Source organism: Scyliorhinus canicula, chromosome 13, assembly GCF_902713615.1.
Source record: "Scyliorhinus canicula chromosome 13, sScyCan1.1, whole genome shotgun sequence".
In the NCBI taxonomy this organism is placed as follows: Eukaryota; Metazoa; Chordata; class Chondrichthyes; order Carcharhiniformes; family Scyliorhinidae; genus Scyliorhinus; species Scyliorhinus canicula.
In genome coordinates, this window is record NC_052158.1 from 38,062,295 (window position 1) to 38,069,881 (window position 7,587).

The window sequence follows — 7,587 nt, forward strand, 5'->3', positions numbered from 1 at the left end:
TACCTGTACCGATGAAACCATGATTACACTGTACTTTCCGAAATGTTCTCTCACTCTATGTACCTAACTTCAATGATACCTGCAGAGATACACCCACTGTACTCTGCTCCTGCACATTCTGCATAATTCAAGCCTTTCTTATTACGTCTGCATTCTTCATTCCCAAATGTCTCACTTCACACACTTCTGCATTAACTTTAATGTACCTAGTTTCTGTCCATTCTGTATAGCTGCCCATTTTACATTAATTTCGAAAATATTCAACACAAGGCCAACTATACTTGCACGTATCGTATCATCCACACATTTCGATATTGTACAAGCTATGTCAGGTTTTAGCTGAAGAAGGTTAGGTCGGCAGATAAATGGGCCTAACACTGACGGTTGGAAAATCTAATTCAAACTTTGTCCAGATTAAAGAGTATTTCCATCAAATCACCCTGTTTTCTGTCACTCAGACAATTTCCCGTTTGTTTAGCTCCTGCCTCGTTTAATCAATGCGCTGCAGCATTACCCATGAGCTGTTGTGTGGAATTGTATCGTCTATTTTTGGAAGACTATGTACATCAACAGCATTACCTCATTCAACATTCTCTATTCTGTCATCGAATAACACAGCGTGATTTGCTATTAAAACCTCCCTACTGGCTTCCCTCAATTGCTTTCCATTTGCCTAAGTGACTATTTTCTTTCTGCTAGATATTCATTACTAGACGTGTCCGTCCACCGACGGTAAATTGACTGGTCCATAGCTTATGATGTGATCAAGATATGTAAGGTTTTCTTATTTTCCAGTCGTGATTGACAACAGCTGAGTTAACATTATTGAAAAATTGAAGGACGTGTCTCGACAATTTCTACTCGAACTTCGCTTATTATCCTTGGCTGCAACCTATTTGCTCCAGGTGTATCGTGAACACTAAATACAAACAGCCTATGGAATGCTTGTTCCCCATCATTTCAAAACGCTTCAAGTTTCAGAATTTTCCCATATTTATATTGACCCAGGAAGCATTTTGTTGCTTGATAAAGACAGCTAAAAAGTTGTATTGCTTGGCTGGCGTCTGCGAGAAGAGCATATTTTGATTTGAAGCTATATTTTAGGGCAGACAGGGTCCAGTGGATGTATTTGTGCTATTTTTCCCCTTTGTTACAATATATATTGACAGCGTCAAAATTTTAGCGAGGCTAAGCTCAGCCTATGCCAATGAAAAACTATTTAAGATTCTCTGATCTACATCCCCCACAAGTATCTCTTCACCAATTAGGTGACTGAAACCATGTGCAGTATTCTTTGTGTGATCCACAACTATAACAGACTTGACAACATCTATACTCCACTTATTTATCATAGTCATATACAGACCAGCTGTATTCCTAATTACATTTTGTAGCGACATTTCAATTGACCTGTGATTTCTGAAGCATGGTACGCAGAACCCGACGAAACTGCGTTCTGCGGTTTCTGACCTTTAAATTAATGTTATATTTTCACTTTTCCCCACCAAAGTAGTCATGCCGATCATCCCGCATTGTAACTCAGCCTCAGAATATTCAATTGTTATGCTACCTCACTCCAACATATTTATATATATTTTGAGACTCTATGTGTCCTTCAATTAACTTGATGTCCGACACATGCTTACCTGTCCGAAAATGTGGATATAACACACTCGGTCATTTGCACCAAGTGATTAATATAATGATCGACGATCCCTGTCGAACTTTTTCCGTCCATGATTTCCAACATGAAAATGATCCATTCGTTGCGACTTTGGACTCCCCATCAATTATTCAATTCCATATCCATGATGATTCATTACCGCCAGCACCATGAGCAACATTTTCTAAAGAAGAGCTATATTGGACTGAAGACATTAACTTCGAACAAAGAAAGAAGATGGTACAATTGACAAACTTCTCCATGCAAAGCTACCTAATGATGGTCAAAAAATTGTCTTACTCAGCACAGTTATACCGCAGGCGTCGCAGCATAGGATTACAAAAGTAATGAGTTATCCAATGAATGAAGTGTGCCATCCAGGGCATGCAGGTGTAACTATTGATGTCATATTTATACAGAAAATGCACAACGGATATGAGGGATTTTTCGCATCAACTTGCAGTTTGTGCATGACAATATGCCAATCATTACCTGACCGCCCCCTGTCATCGTTCGCACATCCCGATCATTTCTGTCAATCATCAATTTCCCAGGCATTCATGCCGCTTGCTCGATTGCTCAGGATTGCTTTACAATTCTTGCAACAGCGTTTCCCAAATTCATCGCTGTCTGCATTGCACTAGACAGACTGACTTTGAAGACGAGGAATATCAGTCGATTACGAGAAGCCATTTTAATGGAGAGGAGTATAAGGACAAATGATAGGAAAATAGAGGGGATAAAACAAAGGCGCAGGCGATGAAAATAAGTAATTATTATTTGAGGCGATAACCGCTATATCAATCGGGATCTTCGGGATCCATTGAGTTGCTTGATCTATTTGCCCCAAAAGTAAGACGACATCACAGCGTGACCTATGTCCTCTGACAAGTCACTCCAAATAGTTTTCTCCAAACCTTTGATCTAACAGTTATTTGCAATTGCACTCAACACCATGATCTTCATGCCTTTGATCATCTCCTGGTTGGCACCAGATCGGCATTTCACAACATTCCGGGATGCGTAACTAATTGACAATAGAGGACACACTGTTGCATTTGCAACTGCTTGTGGGATCATGCGCTTTCTGACCTGAAGTTCGTGGTGCTCTGAAAGGTCTCTTATTTCTCTTCCAACTACGGGTCAAGAGTCCGGTTGATTGGAGCTATCCAAAATACGAATCTATTCTCAATATTCACTTTAGTACACTTGCATAAGAACTGAATCAACACGTAGATCGAAATAATGAATTAATTTGTGAAGTCTAGCGAATAGCATTTGGCGTCTCTGTGGCGCAATCGGTTAGCGCGTTCGGCTGTCAAACGACAGGTTGGTGGTTCGATCCCACCCAGAGACGAGTTGTTGTTCCACCCCAGAATTATGGGGCTGGTTTAGCTCACTGAGCTAAATCGCTGGCTTTTAAAGCAGACCAAGCAGGCCAGCAGCATGGTTCGATTCTCGTACCAGCCTCCCCAGACAGGCGCCGGAATGTGGCGACTAGGGGCTTTTCACAGTAACTTCATTTGAAGCCTACTCGCGACAATAAGCGATTTTCATTTCATGGCGTTAAAACATAAACACAAGAAACTGTAAATAAATTACTTCAAAATTAATTTAACAGATGCTTCAAGAATTCCAGGAAATTAGAATTCTGACAGAACAATTAATCATGCGATCTTATTCTTAAGGAAATCCTTATCTACAGTTTAGTTCCTTGCTCATTTTTAATTGGTTCTTATTCTCAGCCGAGGCTTCCTGATTTGTTCAAAAAAGTATCAATCACTCAACAAGTCATTCATTAATTAAACATTAATAATTTACTGAAGATTAATTAATATTTCCCTGGTGTAGATTCCTGGTTAATTTGCTGTCAGTCTAGATTCAATAAAATCTGAGATGGATTTGCAGGTATCATATCATTTAATAATAACTAACCTGCAAGGCTGACTCAATCCATAGGACCTCAGGACACACACACTGTCTTCTGAGAGCCCAGAATAAAGAGAGAGAGTATACAAAGAAACTTCTGCTGATATATTCAAAATCACAGTAAGATTCACATATAAGCTTCCCATTGGTCATTCTATACACCTCCTGACCTGGCCCTATATCCTAATTGGTCACTTTGCATTGTAACCCCAGCATCCTTTTCACCATGCTCACCACGAGGTTACCATCCCCCGCGAGCCATGCTCTGCTCTGCTCTTTCCTTTGTTCTGTCTGTGAACACAGTACGCTCAGGGTCCTGCGGTCCACCCCCTACCATCAGACCGGCCCTACTAACATCGGACCGGCCCTACTATCTATCCTATCTTAACTAATAATTCTAATTTTATCACATTCACTTATTCATTTCCTCATTCCCTCCTTTTATCATTTCATGATAAACTATCGGTCCAAGCCGCAGTCATGGCCCCTCATCTAGGAACATTCGTCGCTGTATTTCTAACTCCTTTTGCAGCACCCCATCGGCCGCTGCATGCTCGTAGATCCTAACAGTCAAGACTCTAGGGGCGGCTATCTGTTTCACGGCACCCTGCATTTTACCCATCACGCATTTAAGGATGATCGTGCCCACAAAGATGCAGGCGAGATAGTCAAGAGCATAACGGTTCTGCATGACAAACAACCTGAGTTGAGATAATTCCCTGGTTATTGCCCCGAGGGCCCCTAAGGTCTCGTTTCCCAGGATGGTAAGGCCGCAAATAAAATACCTCCTATCGTTGACCGCCAAGGAACCCCCCACACCCCCCAGTGTCAAGGCGCTCAGAATTCCCCATCCAGCTGAGTGGCCCCGGTTGAGTGCTAGGAACTGAGATTTCTTCCAACCTTCGCAAAATTCGGCTGAGACTGACCGATGCGCTAATTTATGGTGCAGTATCCCTCAGTGGGGCAGGGGACTGTGGTGGGGACTAGAGTCCCGATAGCAATTCGGCGGGGAAATGGGGGTGACAAAACATTGGTCGCTGTACCATTAAAGAAAAAGTAGTATCCTTGCTCCGTGTACAGGCTAGCATCACAATCAGTATATTGATTGAGCAGGGAACCCCCAGTAGCCCATTTCATCCAACTTTGGGACGCCCATCCGGGCCTCATAGCAATGCGGAACGCCTTAGGCCCAACAGTGATATGAGAGACATTCGCCCAGCTACAAAGGAGCTGGATGCCCAGCGTCAATGGGACACAAGTGGCATTGTAACAGGCACATTGACCCGATGTCAGGGTTATGCAGCACTTTGGATCAGTACAATTGGAGGACAGACATGTTATATTCATTTTCATCTCTACCAGCAAACAGCCGTACCTCTCACTGCTGAAACAATTCTCGTATGACCGGGAGTCTCTATTGGGAGTGAAGTGGCTAGGTATATATGCCCTCCACCGTTGAAGCTTATCCTAGTGAGAGTGGGAATTATCCCGAGGAAGGGGAAGGCGAATAGCCGGTGGGCCGAACCTGGATCGGAAGGAAGAGTAACTTGCGTGGGCGGTGGCTCAGAACTCTGACAATGAACCACAGTTTGGGGAGTGCCGCAAAGCGGTGAAACAGAAAATAACCTAGACACCGATGTGGGGTTTGTGTAGCAGACAACCCTCCCCTGGCCATACAAGCGGTGGTAAATCTAGAAGAGATTCATACCGTCCAGGTTTCCCTCATCCCGGATCCTAAATAAATTAAGTACATCTCCTGATAACCTACGTCTGGTTGTACCTCCCCTCTTACACAGCCCTTCCTCTGTCTAGTCCCTCTTTCTCTCTCACAACCTCTTCCTACCCCCTCCTCACAGTCTGATTTTACCTGTAAGGCATCAAGGTTAACACATCCAAAATCAAATTTACATATGCTCCAAAAACAAAGCAATGTCCATGCAGTCTTCCCTTCCCATCGTTGGGACCGGTGCAATTGCGTCATAAGTCCAGCATGGTCCGTTAACCGGATGACCTTCCATGAGTCGATACCACGTCCTCGTATATGGGGGCAGCGAAGAACGGCATCTTTGCAGAGGTGGAATGTCCGGGTACTTCGGTTGGGGTTACAGATGTAGATGATATTCCCCTGTTCCATTACCGCCGCCGATGTCACTCCAAGCGAGACGATGCCGAAGATCACACAGGCGGCGTGTAGCCACCCCATCATGCTTCACACCTGTAAAATAGCGCTGGGGAAGGGGGGCAGGTTAGTGACCGACCTTTTACAGTGGTGGAGGTGGACCCAAACACTCCGCCCGTCCACTTTAACTGCAGTGGGGGTGGTAAGGAGAACTTGGAAAGGCCCACCCCCCGCCCCCCATCGTGGCTCTGACCCTTTCCGAGTCCAATTTTTGACCATGACATAACGACCAGGCTGCACTGAGAGCGAGCTATGTGATAGGGACGGTGACGAGTGAGCTGCGCGGACCTGGCCATGGAGCTCCTTGAGGGCGTTAGTGAGGGCTAGAACATAGTTAGTCCTTTCTTTAGTCAGATGGTGAACCTGGACCAATCTGGAACAGGCAGGTTCCAGGGTGTTCTAATGGGCCTGCCGGAAAAGACTCGGCAGGAGAGAGCCAGGCCGATCCTGCAGGTGTGACCCACAGCTGAATGAGGACACCGGAGAGCAACTTAAGCCATGTCGGACCCGTGTCCACTCTTAATTTAGCCAATTTAGTTTTGAGGGTCTGAGTATGTCACTCAACCAACCCGGCTGACTGCGGTCTGTCCGCACAGTCTAACTGCTGGCGTATGCCCCAACTGAGAGCAGAACTCCTTGTTAACCTATCCAATAAAATGAGGCCCGTTAACAGAACTTAACTGAGCCGGTATTCCGTACATAAACACCTCATCACATTTTTACAGCCTTTGGCTCTCCGTCCTCTTCCGTCTGGTGTGATGGTCACCAGTTACGAGATGTCCTCTCTGGTGAATAATGATGGGCAGCATCTGAGCCCTAGCCAGCGTACAACACATATTAAAGCATCCAATGATTATGCAGTATACAATTATAATAACAAGTATTAGCAATCCATGCATCAGGTAAAACCCCATGACCGAGCTATGAGAGATAACCCCGAGCTGAATCCGACTAGATAGATAGCCATCCTCAATGCTACCGTGTTGCCCTTAGGATTTATATCCTTCTTATAGTTATACTGACTAGCAACTATCCCTCAGCCTTGTCATTCGTATTTACATGTCATGATTTGAAAAATGTGCAGGAAAATCAATGGTAAATGCATCCATCTCGCAGACCAGTGTCGATAGACCCTTTGTGATGTGCTTTCCTCAAGTCCAATCACCGTGAACCATAGCTGGCGCCGCTCAGGAAGGTAACACAATAGCCATTCCGGTTGTTCCAGTACCTCCAAGGCATCTGACTACCTCGGGGCAGTAGCACCATAAAAGCGTCCTCATGCCCCTTAGACGCAGCCCACAACTCAGTCCATCAGCGACCAAAAGGTCCTTATCCCTCACTGGGGTTTTTTTTTGTAGGAAGTGCTTTCCGTTTCCCATAGGAATGGTAATTGATGATATTTTGTATCATGCACTGATTATCTTGCTTTATTAATTGCAGGAGCGTCAACCAATCCTGTTTCTATTTCTGACTTCCTGACTCTGACGTCGAACATTGTACTGAATCATGTAGCCTGCCCGCCCTGGCTTACTTGAGACAATAGCTCCGTTTTCTTCAACCCCCTGTTGTCTATTCTCATTTTCCTTACCGCATGGAGTGTATACTTGCCATTATTTGTTTTTTCTTAAACACCACGCCCGCACTTAGTACAGTTAACTTCTTGGGGTTACAACCCAATTGAATTTATACATAACAGTCCCAAACAACTTACAGGACATTTAGTCTGTAACAACTGTTATACTCTCCAATGCTATATTGGTTACAAATTTCCCCTCGCGGCAGCAAGCTGCCAATATTCTAGACCAGTGCCTCCCAA

The 7,587-nt window shown here is 44.5% G+C and overlaps 1 non-coding gene across 1 annotated transcript; it reads left to right on the plus strand.

Moving 5' to 3' along the window:
* The first annotated feature begins 2,946 nt into the window (after window positions 1-2,946).
* On the plus strand, window positions 2,947-3,020 carry trnad-guc. The gene has a single exon. It is a non-coding gene; the product is annotated as a tRNA-Asp (tRNA).
* The last annotated feature ends 4,567 nt before the right edge of the window (window positions 3,021-7,587 follow it).